This window comes from Apteryx mantelli, chromosome 25 (genome assembly GCF_036417845.1).
Source record: "Apteryx mantelli isolate bAptMan1 chromosome 25, bAptMan1.hap1, whole genome shotgun sequence".
In the NCBI taxonomy this organism is placed as follows: Eukaryota; Metazoa; Chordata; class Aves; order Apterygiformes; family Apterygidae; genus Apteryx; species Apteryx mantelli.
The window spans coordinates 10,860,298-10,876,116 of NC_090002.1; the positions used below are offsets into that span (position 1 = coordinate 10,860,298).

Genomic DNA, 15,819 nt, shown 5'->3' on the forward strand with positions numbered 1-15,819 from the left:
TACCCTGAAGTCACAAAGAGAATTTTCTATGAAGAAAACTGAGAAGGAACAAGACGTTATACAAACCATTAACAACTTGCTTTTTTGTTAGCAACAGCTTCTGGCAAGATGAATAATTTGGAAGCAAAGATTATATTTTGAGAGAGAGCAGGAGCCCTTGTTCTGAAACTAATTTGTTGTCAAAAAGAGTTAAAGGTTTTAAAGCTGAGATTCATCTTGAGCAGTACATCACAGTGTAAATACATCTACCAGTTCAGCTTCTCCACTCTGCCCCACCAGCTTTATGCTGCTCTGAATCCACTGAAATAAGATGTAAAATGGTGTGAAACCAGTGAGGCAGGTCCACCCTGTTTGCATGCCTGCGTAGCTCCACGTGCTCTGGCTGAGAATCGCAGAGGTGACTCGAGTCAGGTTTGAAGAAGCACCAAAGCAAGTCACAGCAGAGGCCCAGGTCTGCCGTGGGGTTGCAGATGTCCACGCGGACATCCCTCAGAGGCTGCAACTCCGCGCTTAGCAGCGGAATGCGGATTCCTGAATTCTGCTCCCAGAGGTGGCCGTGGCGCGCGCCGTGGCCAGTCCTCGCCCGCCGCGAGGGCCGCAGCTCGGACCCGCCGCGAAGGGCCTCTTGCACAGCAGCTCCCGGCCTTCCTGGGAAATGCACAGGGGGCTTGATGAGGGCTGGTCAGATTATTTATTGCCAACAATTTACACAAATAAGTTTGATATTTTTGTTCGATAAATTGTTCGCAATTGCTTTTATGTCATTATTTGTCCAGCCATATAAATAGCAGTATAATGCTCAATTAATGACTAATTCAGTGATCCGCACCTTCCACCCTCGGTTGTCCATAAAGAAGTGCTGCCACTGTTGTCCCACGTCTGGGCTGAGTATTCATTGACCTGTGGATCGCCTACGCGTTTATTCACAACTAGCAAAGCTCCCGTTTTTCTGTGGTTGCCATGAAGGCAAGACTGATTTCAGAACAAGAGTCAGTGGGAAAACTTGAAGTGAGATCTTTTCCCAGGGGATGAATACAGCCAGCAAACCTGCCGGGACCCCGGCGGTTCTGCTCCAGGCTCCCTTTTCCGAGCGCGTGCAATCCCCTGTTTGATAAACGTCAGCATCGCAGCTGGGCAGCTCCTTCACCCACTACATGCTGCCTCTTGGGGACGTGGATGGGGTGTCCCCCCTCCTCGAACAGATGGACGAGACAGAAACCAGAACTAATCCTTCAGCAGGAGTAAATGGTGCATCTCCACCGGCCGTGCTCCAGTGTGGAAACTCTTGGCTGAAGTAGATGGATAGGGCTACGCTGACTCCCATCGGTTACGGCATCGGTTAAGCGTCGGGATTACTTTATGTTTCCTGCTGGAATTGCCTCCCTCCCTCCCTCTGCCTGGAGCCTCGATCTTCGGCTCTCTATTGGAGGAACCGAGCCGTCATTTGTAAAGCTGTGCTGCAGCACGAGTCATTTCTGGACCGCCTGACAGAGAGCGGGATGGCTGTCAAATTCCTGTGTGTGCTGAGTAAACAGGATCACGTAATAAGGACTTAATTATAAAACCTAATGGTGTAAGACTGTTATGATTTGTGGAAAATTGGTCATTAGCTGCAGGAGAATGAAAAACAAACATTTTTCCCTGACACTTCCACCAAGCCACACTGAACAAACACATGCTGGAAAATTTAGAAGTGTAACACGTTATTCGAAGCAGTTAAACATGATGGGTTTAATTTTTGTATTGAGCTCATTTCTAGTTGCTGAAGTGAGTTTGGTTGACAAATTCACAGCTCAAATTACACCACAGTTGTAAGCATTTTTCCACAAAACAGTTCTGACCTGTTTAGGCTGAAGTTGGCAGGTGGCGATGAACGTTAACCTCCGCAGCAGCCTGAAAAGCAGCTTGATCAGGAGATGGGATTTAACCTTCCAAAACCTGCAGACATCCAGGAGGCTAGCTGTGCCTGTTTGAGATTAATTCCCCCCACTACCACTTTTTTCCCCTGTTTGAAATGAGCCAGAAAACTTCCAAGCTGGCGTTACCTTGGATTGAAACATGCTGACGCTCCCAATTAGCCTCCCAGGTTCAAGTTTGCATCTGATCAAATATAGTATTAACAAGAATCAGGTCACTTTTAATTAGCTGCAGTTTACATAGCTGATTCCCCTCTTCCAGATACGTCACTTCTTCTGATATTAACCATCAAGTAGTCTTTCTCAGAGCAATTATCCCATCAAAACTGGTTGCTATCATGGTTAACAATTTTCATAGTAATGCATTAATTGCCCCTGGCTTACCCACCTTCTAATCAGCAAGGTAGATATTAGTTTCTGGAAGTGATTGATTTCAAGGGACTTCGCACTTAATTACATTTTAGCAAAGCCTGTTTTGAATCCTTAGAGAAGACAGACACTTTCTGTTTGGCTTTGAACTTATCTTGTTGAAGGGATCTAAGTAACTAAATTACTCCATTCATTCTTAAGCACGCTCATCACGAGATTGTGGCGTTTTGTCACTTCTGATTCATCTTTGCCCAGAAGAGCTTGCCCCAATTGTAGGGTTTGCATTAATAAGTAAGTTTGCTTTAAAAAATGATGATTATGTTATATATATCTGCATGTCAGGGATGGATAGAGTGATCTCTCAAAATGTAATTTGTATATCAATCAGTTAACTCAATGGTTTGGGATGAAATGGGCTATATAAATGCAAGACCATAATTTATCTTCTTTCTTTCTGTGTCTCAACATAATTGCACCTTTATTGCCCGCTCTCACTCACCAGAAACAAGAACTGCACGGCTGGGTCAGAACAAGTGTCCGTCCAAAGCAGTATCTGTCTCCGACAGCACTTGGCCTCGCCGCTTCGCAGGGAGTTACAGAAAACCTCACACAGTCAGTGCTGGCCCAGTCTGCTGCCAGAAACCTTTGCCTTTCGCTTTCTCCACTGTGATCGTCCAGAGATGGCATTAAACCCGAAAGCATGACCTTTACATTCCTGAGGTTAAAAAAGATACAAAACCATTGTAATAATCCTGGAGAGTTTGTTTTTCTCCTAAATATTGCATCCCCCTTGTGTTTTATAAACCCGTGGGCGCAGCATACCCTTTGGTAGCTAATTCCACTGCACCATATGAACTGATTTCTTTCAGCACTTTTTGTCACTTTCTAATGGAATTGACAATTCCCACTGAGCTTGTTTTGTTACTGTGGTACAAGAAGGGATAAATAAAATTTCCCTTGGTAGTCACTGCTGCAAGTCCAAATGCAAGTTCCTCATATAAAACCTAGGGTAAAAATAGGTATCTTAGTTTAAATGAGAATTGATACAAGCCTTTCAGGACCTTCATATCTGAGACAGTACGTGGGGGGATTTAACCTCAGTAATTCCTTCCGACTGCAAGGACACAGGAGCGTGGCCCCGACCTGCCTCGCTCCCCGGCTCCTCCTGCTTCGCGGGCTCGGCGATTCGCTGCAGCGTGTGGCAAGGGCTTGCAGAGGGTGGTGTCACGTTCCCCTCGGTGCAGACCTGTGACGAGTTGCTTGCATTAATTTTTCAATGGCACAGGACTCCTACAATGATCAACAGGAGCCACTGCCTGTTTCCCTTTTTGAGCTTTTGAAAATCACTTTTGTTATTTTTAGAATGACTTTAGCATTATCAGCCTGCAACCCCAGACCAAGAGATCTGCAGCTAATGGATGAATTTTTAATGGTGTGAGCAGCTTGGGGGACAGGGGGAGGGAAATGGGTGGAAGGAAACCATTACAAGCCTTTTGTTTACAACCTCTATGAATCTCCTTACAGTCGGGGTCTTTTAGGAGAAAGGAGAGAAGTGCAGACAGATCTCTCTGTTCCTGTCACAATTTTGCCACAGGCTTATTATTTCTTCTTAGAAACGGGCTCGTTAATCAAATGTTCTGGGAATGCATGTGATCAGTGGTATCAAAATCACTAATCTTCATTAAGAAGTAATGAAAATTCAGTCCTTGTCCACAGTGTGCTAGGCCTTACATCAGAAGACATTTTCCCCATCTTCTCCCCTCTGAGCCAAACTGCCCTAAGTAAAATTACACAGGGAAAAGGGGTAAGAGCGTCAGTGTGAATAGACTATTTTAAAAATTATAGTGCCAAGATCCATACAAACAAGCGTGATAACTGCAATAGGCTCGATTCTTTGCTCGCTTACTTGAACTGTCCAGTTACTGTCACTGCCGTTAGCCTCATCACGCCGGCGCAAGGGCGCTCGGCTTTGCTCCGAGCCTGTGTTGCAGGAAGAAGTAACGTTAGGGTTGTTTGAGTTTTAGGAGGGAAGATGCTCCTGTGGCTTTACGTTCCTCCTTCCTTTTGGCCTGTCCCTTTATGTGTTTCAGGTGCAAAATCATTGTGTTATTAGTATAAAAGTATGTTGAACTTGCATCTGTCTTAAAACAGTTTGCTGTACTTGTAGGCATTGGCAAGAGGCAGTAATAGAAACTGGGAGCTGGGTAGCTTAGGCTGCTTTTTTTTTTTCCATTTATTAAGAGTAGATGTCAAGCAAAGCTATTGCCGTGTGTGTCAGACTAAAGAATTATGCATTAGGCAGTGCCAGCCAGTCGCAGATTCCGGGAGAGCGCAGCCAAAATAAAGACCAAGAAAAGCATGTCTTCTGTGGGCTACGTTTGAAGACACAAAGTTTGAAATAATGTGGAAAACTTACTGTAGAGAGACAAATGCTTGGGATCAGCTGGTGTGTCCAAACCCAACACGGCGTGTAAAGCACAGGTACCGAATCACAACCCCTAACAGTCACCAGAAAGAGTCCCGTGCTACTCCAGTCTTAGGGGGTACCTCCGCTTACGTTCGCTATGGGTGAATTGCTGCAGCCAGCTTTAACTGGTTTGGATCGAGCAAGTAACAAGCATACAAGAGAAGGAGGAACACAAGAATTTAAGGCAAAGAAAATCGTCCCTATTATGTACGAAAATATATCTTTGAAAAGATTTATCTGGACAAGGGGCAGCGATGAGACTAAATAGAGCTGTGCGCTGAGAGCTTTTGTGCAACCTATTTTTGATGCTCTGGTGCAGGCAGCCGGTGTCCCCACAGCTGAGCTCTGCCTTGAGCTCTTCCCCGACTCGCAGCGCATGAGATGCTGGGCAAAGTCTCTAAACCTGCTTAACACAGCGCTGCGCTCGGCTGACTGCCCCTCCGTGTAACGCGCACATCGGTCCTCAGCGCAGAGGGTTGCAGGGCTCCCCGGGGAACGGCAAGGCGTTGGGAGCTCCCCAGACGAAAGGCGCTGTACGAGTTCAAAGCGTTATCGTGGCTAACCCTCCCTCGTGTAAATACTAACAAGGCTTTTGCTTTCATCTCCCGGCCCGAGTCATGCCACAGTCAAGAGCTAATGGCTGATTACACAAGATATGCCACAAAGAGGCTCATTAGGTGGAAGGAAAGGAGCAGGTTTTGTGGTTGTCTTTGCAGTTTGACCGCATTGGAAAGACAAGCTGTGGAAGGGGAGGGGAGTCTTTATACTTGAGAAAATGATAAAACTTTGATAACTTGCAAGCCAGCCCAAATGACAGGCAGGCAGCCCAGACAAATGTATAAAACATCAAAAGACACAGAGTGGAAAACAGTGCCTGAGTGCTCCGAATAGAGCTTGCCGCTCTCTGATTCCTTCCTAAGGCACAAAGGAAAAGCTTCTTCCTAACGTGTTGTGTTATGGCCCCATTTCCACGTGTGCAATGGGCCGGAATTGAAAGGATTGCAGAGTGCCGTGCGTCACTTCATAAGCGCTTAAATAAAAATAAGCACACAAATGAAATGTATGCATAATAAGCTAACAGAGGGTATGTTCGAGGTAGCTTGCTAAAGAGGGAAAGCACCCTCCCCTCCCCGCCACCAAAACCTGACGTGCAGAGACTTTGAAATTATGGCAAAGACAGAAAGGATATATTTAGAATTCAGTTTTGAAGTTCACTGTCTAGGGTGCTTAATTGTTTTATTTGCATGTGCAATTTAAATCTGACAGGAATTTTTTATTATTATTACTTTTTGGTTGAGCCGGGTGCAACCATTCGAGAGGGCAGCATGTGCCAGGGACAGGCTTCTAAAATGCGTAAAGCTTTGCTCCTGCCACAGTAAAACTTATCCTTTCCTGCCAGCCGGCAAAAGATCGAGGCCTGATTCTCCTCTCCTCTCTAGCACGTGCTCAGTGGGAGACTTGAGTCCTGTGGACCTCAACTGCTTTGAAAAAACCAGACCAGTGGAAGCTGAGAGGGTGCTGGCAGCTCCCCGTGCCCCAAAGGCCCTGCCTGACGCGGGGCTCGGCGCTTGCCTGCTTCTCCTGACCTCGAGCGTCCCCCCGGGGCAGGGGCGACGTGGGGCAGAGCCCCTGGCCGGCGCCCCGCGGAGGGGACCCTGCCTGGGGGCAGCGCTGGGGGTGCGTTGGCCCTCGGGGCGGCGAGCTGCAGGGCGCCTGCGCCGGCCGGCGGCAGCGGCAGGGCAAAGAACTTGATATCCGACAAGATGCCCGATGGCAGCATAATTACACGTTTGACTTTTCTGGAATTACCGGCTAATTCGTTCCTTCTGACTTGGCCAATTTTTTAAAATAAGTTGTAAATATTACTAATTCATCTGGCTTTCATCTCGGTATCGTTAAACATGAGGTCTCTGGATAAGCAAGTGGGTGTAGTAAGACAGAATCTTATTATTCGTTAATGCTAATTAATGTCCACTTAAACTAATTATTAACTGAGTTTAACAACTTGTAATTCTGATCTCGCTAAATAACCAGAAGTTATTACAGGGGCTGCTCAGCTGAGAGCTTGATTAACCATTTGTTGCATGAGTCTTTTTTGCTAATTACAAGGTGGTTGACAGCGTCCTATACACTGTTGGTAAATAGCACTCCTTTGCTAATTAATATCTGTATAGCTCTTATTAAATCTCAATTAAAGGTTTAATTAGGCTGTTTAAAACACTGCTATGTGTTTGTCATTGCCAAGTGGAATGGAGACAGGGTTTCTCAAGTTTTGCTTGGGAAGGGCATCAGTCCCTAAGGACTAGGCAGAGGGATCTGGTGGGGTTATCGGGATCTGTTCCTTCCTGATGCAGGCGGCTAATAAGCTGTGAAGTGCCCCTTGCCTTCCCGATGCCGGAGCCCTTTCCCCGAGGCGCTCCCAGCCCTCGGCTGCTGGAGGGAAGCCACGGCGCGGGGCGAGGCTTGTCCGAAACGCTCGAGAGGGGCCGCCCCGAAACGCGCCTGGGCCAGCGGCTTTTTCCAACCAAACCGGTTTTGGTTCCCTGGGTGCTTCATAAAGAAGTTAAGTAGGACACGGTTCTGTTCTTCTTTTTTTTTTTTTTTTTTTTTTCCTGTGTAAAAATAAGAGTGCCTCATTGCAATCCAAAGCTTTTAAGTCCCGCGTTAGTCTTCGGCATAGGGTGTGAGCGAGCAGAGCTCTCTGGCTGCTTGTCCCAGCAGACCAACCTCCCTCCGAGCGCGTTTCCGGAGGAGCAAGTATGCGCCGGCAGGACTGAGCCTGCGCTTCCCGAGCGATCGGAGCGTTTCGGACCGCGGCGTTGGCTCTGTCGCGTACCCAGCCAGAACTTTGTAACGTCTAGATTATCTTCACAGAAGCCATTAAGAGCATGTAATAGGGAATTAGGAAGCTTTCGTCGGCAGTGCGGGGATGAGGCGTGAGCGTGCACCTAATCTCCGAGCAGAAAGCTGCGGCAGTGAGCGTCTCTCTCTCTATTGGTGTGATTGTTAAATATACAAATTATGTGAAGATAAAAAAATCATTAAAATGCAATTATTTCAGCAATATAAGTTTATAGCTATATAAGTACGTTAAAAGACCAACTTTGTAGATCTTTATGTGATTAATAAAACTGAATAATTTGCTGGAAAAAACTTTGGTGCCATTAGCAAGAAAATTTTGTATTTCTATTTGACTTCAAGCATACTCCAGCTATATTTAAAAAAAAAAAAGTAAAAAGTTACTTTATTTCAAACCGCTTGTCCCTACATTGGGAATGAAAAACGCCGGTTCTAGGGCACATACAAAAGAGATTGATGCATACATCACCTCTTCCTCATACCATGGGCTGAGGTTGCAGTTGCTGCCAATGGACAGCGCTCAACCAAAGATGAAGAAGGGGAAAGAAACGTAAACCACATGTTGTCATTTACTAATTCTCAAGTGAAACCTACAGTACAAGTACAGCATAACTGCTATGTTAGAAAGGGACGCGCTGTGTTTGGTGTTTTCTATGTAGCTCTGTAGTTTCACAGTGGCTAAAATGCCAAGCTGCTGCCTTGAGGATCTGAAAAATGTCCACGTGCAATGAACAGTACCACCCAGCTGCAGCGCGTGCAAAACTGCTGGTGCTCTCATCCGTAACTCTTGCCCCCGTCTGCTGCTCGATGGGGAAGCCTGATGGATGTGAGCCTCCGTCCCACGCTGTGGGATGTGGCCAAAAGAGTATTGGGCCATTGATTAACTCTAGTCCTGGGAACCTGGAGACCTGACAGGCGTCTCATCCGGCGGCTCTGCAAACAGACCACGTCCAGGTGATAAATTGACTCCTAGAGAGGATAAACAAACCTCTAGCTAATGCCGGGGCACTCATCTCTTATGAAGCCGCTGCGAGTCTGCTGGAAGGGAATTCTCCATCAAAAGCTCCCCAAGGGCTGGGGCTTACATGGAGTTTGCACTCGTCTTCAGGGGAACCGCCGTGCCGATAGGTGTTCACACTGCCGCGTTGCTCAGAGCAAGCCGAAGCGTCCACATGCCGCAGGTGGCCGCTGGGGATCCTGGGGACACCCGTGCTCTCCTTGGAGGACCGCAGGGGAGCACACAGATGCAGACCACCCCACTCCCAGCGCGATGGCAGCTCACCGCCGGGCTGAAGCTGCAGAAAACACTGCCTGCTTTGGCAAGTTCCTGCAGGACCCCGTTCCCTGAGGGTGCCACCGGCTCGGTGGCTCCGAGCTGTTTTTGCCTTAATCCTTGCCATAGCACCAAGACAAGCAGAAGGAGGGCATGCGAGGTGCAATTCAGATAAACAGGTGTCTTAGAAGGCCTGAAAATAGCACCATTAATGAAAGAGTTCTTTTTCTGTGTCATCCAAAGCAAAGGGAACATTTGGGTCAACATAAAGTTGACAAAAACATGTGATTAGTCTTAAAGCAAAAAGCAGAACAGAGAAAGTAAAGAGACCATTACTCTTGGTCTTCCTGAACAAGACAGAAGCACATAACACTAGGAAAAGTGCAAAGAAGATGGTTTTATTTCTCCAAATGGCATTTTCAGAGAAGTTGGCTGCAAGATTTTATTAGCTGTTAATCATTTAGCGAACAGGGTGGCATTTCCAAGTCAGATATAACCCAAGATAAATAAATACATTGTGGTGAGACTACAGCTTTGTGTTCGTCCTTGTATGAAAAGGCAATTATAAAGCAGCCACACTGCTTCAATCTATACAACCTGCAAGTCACCATCATTAATAGAGATTACAGTGTGTTCCACGGTCATATTTTAAGGAGTAGCAGCTCTCCTGCTATTTATTTCTGCATACAAATGTGTGTAAATATAAGGGCCTGTCTCTTTGCAGCCAACTCAAGGAGGAGGAGACAAATAGAAAATGATGGGAAAACAGAGGCACATTAGTGCAGTGAGTGTTGCCAGAATCCTGAAAAAATGTACCAGGACCCACACTTCGCTTTAAATGGAAATGGAATAAGAATCTGCACCTCCCTCTTTGCCTTTTCAAGATGTGCTGACGCTCTGCGAAAGGAGCTGCTCAGATCCCTTGCAGAAGTGTATGTGCTAAGCAGCACTTCCCTAGCACCAGAGCTCACTTTTCATTTTAATCCTTTTTCAGCCTCCTCCTCCCAGGATGAAAGGGATGAAAAAGTTCTCTATTCTCTAATCAGATTCATTTGTTATGAGTAGAAGTTGCTCAGATGGGGCCCTATTTCTCTGGAAAGTGGTTTCCTCTGCGAACATGTGTCTCACTGTCAGTACAGCCATTAAAAGGCCTTGTAGCACAATAGAAAACATTCATCGCAAAATCCAAATGCTCATTAAAATACTGAAAGGTGCTTAACAGTCTGTAAGCGCATATGTAATGGTGGTTCTTGCACGGGCTCTTCGGGGTTCAGCTCTGAAGATGGTCTTGTTTAGACTTGTCGCCGTCCTCGTTCCTGTGCAGCAAGACATCTCAGAACATTGCAGTGCAATAACTCTTGATTGCAGGCTGCATAAAACGTATGGTGAGGGCTCTATTTATCAGGGTGAAGGTATGCAAAGAACTGGGGTATTTATCCTCTCCAGAAGATTTCTTTCCCTCTGCTATTCCCGCCCTCAGCACCGGGCATTTAAATCTCATTGCATCCTGAAGAAAGGCGAAGTCTTTACAGCTCAAAAAGAAAAAATACTCTGGTGTTCTCGGATTGGGGGCTGTGCCTGGGACGTGGACGGGGGCACGTCGGTGTGGATCCGTGCCGTGCCGAGCGGCCTGCCGGCAGTGCCGGCTTGCATCCCTCCGCCTGCTGCCCGTCGGCACGCTCGCCCCCGCCACGGGGACTTGTCCTGCTCCAGGTCACGAACACGAAGCCTTGGAAGCACAAGGGCCTCTGGAAGTTTAGGCTGTTGCTGTGGAAATACCTGATCAAACTTAAATCAAGGGACAAATCCTAAATAGGTAGAAATCAGCCGCCCATGCGACGGTTGCTCGGTTGTGCTAGACTGAACGAGTGATTCTCCCCAAAGGTATTTTTGCCAAAAAGTCAAACGGGAATTGTGTTGAGCTACGCTGTTTAATATTTTGCCCAAGCTTTCTGTGTTTCCTGTGTGTCTGCTAATCCTGGCAGGTTGGCGAGGCCGGACCGTGCGGGGAGCCGGTCCCCCTGGGGCAACCAGACCCCTCTTTCGGGGACAGCCAGGCAGCAGGGAGCTTTCTGCCGCCGGAGCTCACCCAACTTCATCCCGGCTATATTGCAATGAGGCCAATAAAGCGCCGTGCTGAGAGATGATATGTGGAACGTCCCAATCCTTAGGGATTAGGGGACTTTACGGTAAAACAGATTATTACTCACACATCAGCGCGCTTGTGGTTGAATAACCGTTACACCTGGAATCCTCTTCCGTCAGCATCCTGTGCTGAAAACGTCATGCCTCATAAATGAAGGCTTTTAACCTGGCTCTTTCTCAGCCGTCTCTGGAGACAGTACGAGAAATCAATAATAAATTTAAGACCTGGCAGGTTTCAGGCTGCTCGAGCTCCTGAAATCAGAAACCCCCATTGCCCAGGACACAGACTAAGAGGATGAGCAAACTCCAATGAAAATGTTGTTTCACTTTTATCTCACCTGAGGATGAAGGGTGCAGAAGGCTGCGAGTAACGTCCCGCTTCTCGCGTGCGCCCTTGCGGGCCTGCACGGGCTACGAGGTTTACGCGGGTGTTTTTGGGTTGCTGTTACTTTGGCGTGGCTGCGGGAGACGCGGGTGCCGGGCGCGGGCGCAGCTGGAGCGAGCGGCTCGAGCAGCCGGCAGCGTTGCCTGCCGAGCAGCCGAGGGCGCTGCGGAAGCGCGAAGCGGTCGGGCGCCGCTTCCAGGCATTTTAGGGAGGCAGAAGCCGCATTTCCCAGCGTTTGGGGACTCAGGCGGGTATTAGGTATATATTTAGCTCCATCTCCGCAAGCTGAATGATAGTTTGTACAGGAAATCTCTTTAGGCTTGAGTGAATGAGACCAAATATATTTATGCGAGCAAAGAGAAATGTTGAAGTAGTTGGTGCGTATTCGAAGGCACAAGAGAGCCCGTGTGCGCGCGCTGCGCAGGTGTCGGGGTGAAAGCACGGGTATAGGAGAAATTTATCACGTACCACTCTGCGTAACAGGAAGGAGAAAGGCGCTTATTTGTGCAGATGCTTTTATTTTACTTTGTGTTATCTGTGGTCTTTTATACCTGGGAGACTATCATTCGAAACTTTCTTTTTCAGATTTTTTAACAGGAACACTTTAATTCTTAAAACAACCCTTTTGGCTTTCCTGCTAGGGATGCTGAGCCCCGCTCGCCCTTGCGGCTCTGCCTCATCCCGCAGCTCCAGGCTTCGGGAGCTCTGGCGTTACCCTCCCGGCGGCCAGAAACCGGTGAGCTCCCAGATGTGCTTCCTTCGCGCGGCCCCTGCTCGGCAGGAGTGGTTATTTCTGAGCAGCATTTCTCCTTGCACACCCCATAAACTGGCATATTAAGGATGTACCCTCCCTTGGCTAACCTTCCTCTGTGGTCGCCGGCCGTGCAATTACTCCACTTTAGAGCCGGGATTGCCTCTTGTTACGCTTTCCATTAGGGAGACGTGTTTTGCTGAGCACAGGATACTGCCTCGGCCGGGTATTGAAAACAGTGGTGACCAGGAGCTTTTCCATTAGTGTCTTCCTCAGCGAGCAGCGGTTTCTGGTGGCAAATCTACCTAGGGACGGACGGTGCCTGCGGAGCTGAACCGGAGCCGTCGGAGCCGGGGCGATGTTGCGCTCCGCGCCCGCGCTCCTCGCAGGTTTGGGCTTTGCTCGGTGCCGCCGCAGTCACGTGGGGAGACCGCACGGGCGCAGCTGGTCGTGACTGTTGTAGGGGTTATGTACTGCAGGAATGTCTTAACCACTTTAAGCTATTTTAAGAGTAGGGAGAAAATATGAGCTGTGAGATATTAATGCAGCTCATCCGAGCTGTAACCTTGCTGGGAGAACCAAGGTTGTAGGATGTAAACACCGAGAATCCATTCAGCCTCGCTCCAAGCTATTTCCTGTTCTGCTCCTCTTGCTGATTTATAGCATTGCTGAGGAACGAGGTGTTGAAAGCAAGCCAATGCGTGGCAGCGAGGCGGCGGGGGGCTGGCAGGACCCTTTTGTCATGCAGCGCTGTGCGGGCACGCGGCGGCGTGGAGATAACCCGCGTGCTTGCCACCCGGCCAGGGCGCTCGCCGCTTGTCCTGCCTCCCTCGAAGCACTTGCAGCCGTGGCCGTGCACACTCCACGCTGCAGGCGCCGGAAGAGACGGCAGAAAAGATCGGAAGGCATCTGCAAGGAGGCTTCGGAAAATAGGTTATTGACATTAATGGGCCAGATCAAAGCGAAAAGGGTTGGAAAACAGCCCAGATGAAAGAACGCATAAAAGGTGGAGTGAAATCACGCCGGTTAGAGAAGGCTGAGCGGGGCAGACGGAGAGGGCCTGCTGCCTCCGAGCTGTCTGTCCGTACCAGGAGCTGAGTCAGCCAGGGGACCTGAAACACAAGCGTGTACGAGGCAAAGGCTGCCAAAGGCTGCTTCGCCCATGAGAGGAGCTGTCTCTGGGACTCCGCCGTGTCTTTACCGTTGCCGCCTGCCTGCCACGCTGCGAGGCTGCGGACGAAGAGGCCGGGGGCACGAGTCAGTCGATGATTTCTTCTTCTTAGAGGTCGGTTAAGATTTAGGGCGGGCAGGCTGCTGGGGCCCCGCTCCCCGGGGCGTGCAGGGAGCCCCGGCGGCGCAGAGGGACTCGGGAGCCGGCGCGGGGCACCGCCGGAGCGGCGGGAGCGGGGCTGAGAGCTCCCCTGCCCGCCGTTTGCAAACATCCTTCTTATCGGCGGCCCCAGGTGTCCTCCCGGTGCCCTGTCCTGGCCTCGCGACACGGAGAGGATCACGCACGGCGCTCTGCACCGCTCAGACAGGCACAGCTGGGCCGCTGGATGCCGGAGCCTGGGGAGCAGTCGTAGGAGAGGATACAGATGGTCGAAAGATCGCTGTTGCTTTTTCCCCGCAGAATTTCTTGCCTTTGTTAAACCTCAAGCAGAACAATTTAAATAGATCAAGACCTGCTCCCGACAGAGCTTGCAGCGTGACTTTCCCCGGCGCAGAGGACACCGTTTCCAAACGCGTCATATCACGTCGTTTGTTCAGCTCCTTTTCCGCTGCCAGGCGTCAGCCCAGACGGATGGTCTTACCTGCCGCGTCCGGGCTGGCGCTGATGTGCGCGGCTGGGCTGAGGGCAGGGTCTGGCGTGGGGCGCTGGGGACGGAGCGGTCCGCGTGCCTCCGGGGAGGCCGAGCGGCAGCATCCCCGCCGCAGGAGCACGGGAGAGCGCGTGGCCGAGCACCTCGCTGAGCGCCCTGCTCTGCAGCAGCCTCTGACGGGCGCTGCTCAGACCCGCGTCTCCCAAGCTGCAGCTCCCGGGTCCGTGTGTCCATCCGGGGTGCTGAGGCTGGAGGTGCCGGTCGGAGCACGCGATGCCGCAGGTCAAGGATGGGACAGACATCTCCCATTCCCAGTGTCTGGATAGGAGTATCCCATTCTCGGGGCTAAATGCAGCTCAGGCCCCGCTACCGCCGGCTCAGCGAGGTTTTGCTTTCTGTCCTCCTCGATCGTAAGGGACATTGCTGCAGAAATCGCAGGGAACAAGGGCCAGCTGGGGAACAGCCACCAGAAATGGTGGGAGAATGAAGAATTTTCATTTCCAATTTCAGAACTGTCATAAAAATAGAACAAGTTCAGACATCTGAGGGATTTAGCGTAACCTTGCTGCTTGCAGTGGGCAACCGAAGAGATTATTCCATACATCTATATTCAGCTCGAGGTGTCAACCTTCTTGTATTTTGGAAATTTTCTGTTTTTTTTTTCCCAGCAGACTGTTTTAACCTTTCGTACTTAGTGTGTTTGAAACATCAGTCATGACATTTCACAAGGACAACAAAAGCTGTGTTCGTGTTCTCCCACACTTCTTTGCAGGTTTTCCTCAGCTCTTTGCAGCCTGAATGCGTGGAAACGTCTCTCTTTGGCTAGCGGATGTATGCACATGTACGCACATACCGCACTGTGCAGGGGCTAACGCAGGTATGAAGCATTTGTGTATGAAAAACGGATATATCTTTACACAGCACAGAGAGTTTGAGCGAGCGTACAGAGGAAGCAGTCCGATATAATCGGTTCACGTGATATCAACTTTTTGTGTAGTTTCACCTCTCGCTGGGAGAGGCGTGAACCTCATAAGGCTCAACAAGTCTTGGAAATATAAAGACAAAGCCTCCTCTTTCCTCCGGCAAGATGCTGCTGCTATTTAAGGTCTATTATGCTGCCTCTGCTCACACATTGCTACCATTAGTGTTATAAATGGGCTGGGTATACGGAGAGGAGAAGAGACCCCCAGGGTAGCAATTACTGGAACTGAATTGTCTGATGCAAAAGGCAGCGTTACCCTGGTGTAATTTGATTGTAAAATAAATTGCATTGCCCATAAACTTGCTGAACGCTGGAGTTTCCCCCGTAGTTGTTTCCGTGCGCTTGGAGCCGGCAGTCCCGCAGGGAGCTTGCCGGGCTCTGGCCTGCTGCGGCCACAGCAGTTTTGAGGCTCCAAGGGAAACGGTCACAGAATATGAACAAATGAATATTCATAATGAGATTAAGCTGATCTCTGACATGGAGCCGATGCTAATCTTGCACAGACAGGTCCTGATGGAAATCGTCTGGAAAAACGTACCTGCGCTGCTGGGTGAAAACGCTTGGGTCTCCTGCATGATGATCCTGCCCGTCCTGGGTCCCGTGGGTGCCCCAGCCCCCCGCCGGGAAAAGGCCCCTCTGGAGCCCGTGCGTGAGCCACAGAGGAGGAGGGCACCCGGGAGGGCGGGCGACGGGCTCCGCGCTCGGAAGCCTTGGCGCTCTCCCACCAGTCCCGTCCACCTCCGTGAGCTTCGTACCGAGCTCGGATCCCCCCTGGCAAAATAGCTACCTCCGGCGCTGCAATTGTAGCTTTGATTACAGGTCTCTGTTTTAGCCAGGTAAACAGCAGATTTG

General features: G+C 49.6%; 1 long non-coding RNA gene across 1 annotated transcript in view; it reads right to left on the reverse strand.

Moving 5' to 3' along the window:
* Positions 1–2,978: 2,978 nt before the first annotated feature.
* Positions 2,979–15,819, reverse strand: part of LOC136994181 (uncharacterized) — a 54,881-nt gene continuing 42,040 nt past the window's right edge. The window contains exon 3 of the long non-coding RNA XR_010886307.1: positions 2,979–3,000. This is a non-coding gene — a long non-coding RNA (uncharacterized lncRNA). The remainder of the gene's footprint in view (positions 3,001–15,819) is intronic.